Source organism: Penaeus monodon, chromosome 20, assembly GCF_015228065.2.
Source record: "Penaeus monodon isolate SGIC_2016 chromosome 20, NSTDA_Pmon_1, whole genome shotgun sequence".
In the NCBI taxonomy this organism is placed as follows: Eukaryota; Metazoa; Arthropoda; class Malacostraca; order Decapoda; family Penaeidae; genus Penaeus; species Penaeus monodon.
The window spans coordinates 25,304,344-25,305,210 of NC_051405.1; positions in this window are offsets into that span (position 1 = coordinate 25,304,344).

An 867-nucleotide genomic window follows, 5' to 3' on the forward strand; every position below is an offset into this window, starting at 1 on the left:
AGCACACTTTCCCAAAAGCGATTATGGGTCACTAAAGACTCCGTTACATAACCTACTTAGCTGGAGTCTGCGGGGGAAAAACCCACATTTGACAAGAGCACGTTAGATCACGCAGTCTGGGGAAGGGATGCCTGGTTGTATAATAATTTTTTTTCTTTGTTTTCATTAATTTTCTTTAAATAATAACCGTAATTTTTTTCTATGTTTAATGAACTTTTAAGAGCTCATAAGGATTTCGTCTAGAGTTAATGATAACTTCTATAGTTATTAAAACAACTTCTTTCAGTTTATATAGTCTTTTCTACATCTACCTATTTAGAAAGAAGAAAAAAAATAAAGTGAAATTCATCCATAAAAAATAATAGTGAATTCATATACAAACCGTACTGTGTTTGTATTTCGTATTCAAGAAGAAAAAAAGTGAATGAAAGTTATATTACTTACTTGTGTAGTACTTGTGTAATGAAAATAGTGATTATGTTAAGTAGATGGAATTACTTAGAAATAATTTAATAATTAAGTATGAGCCGTATAAAATAAGAAACAGAACTAGGTATTTACGTGATATGACAGAATGAATTTGAAAAATGCTGATTATAGAATTGATAACTAACACTGAAATTACAGAATTATGTTTTTTTTATAGGCAATAATCCAGTAATGTTATGAATGAAGAGAACAAATTGTAAAACGTGTAAAACGTAATTCTTAATGATAACGTAAAACTAGTAATCATGTAAGAATACAACCGGAAAAAGAAAGAAAAGTAAATGTAAGTTCATATCATATCAGGAAATCATATGACAGAAAATACAGATTTAAAAAGGGATGTGAAACATTAAGATATAACATTCGGAAGTAGGAATG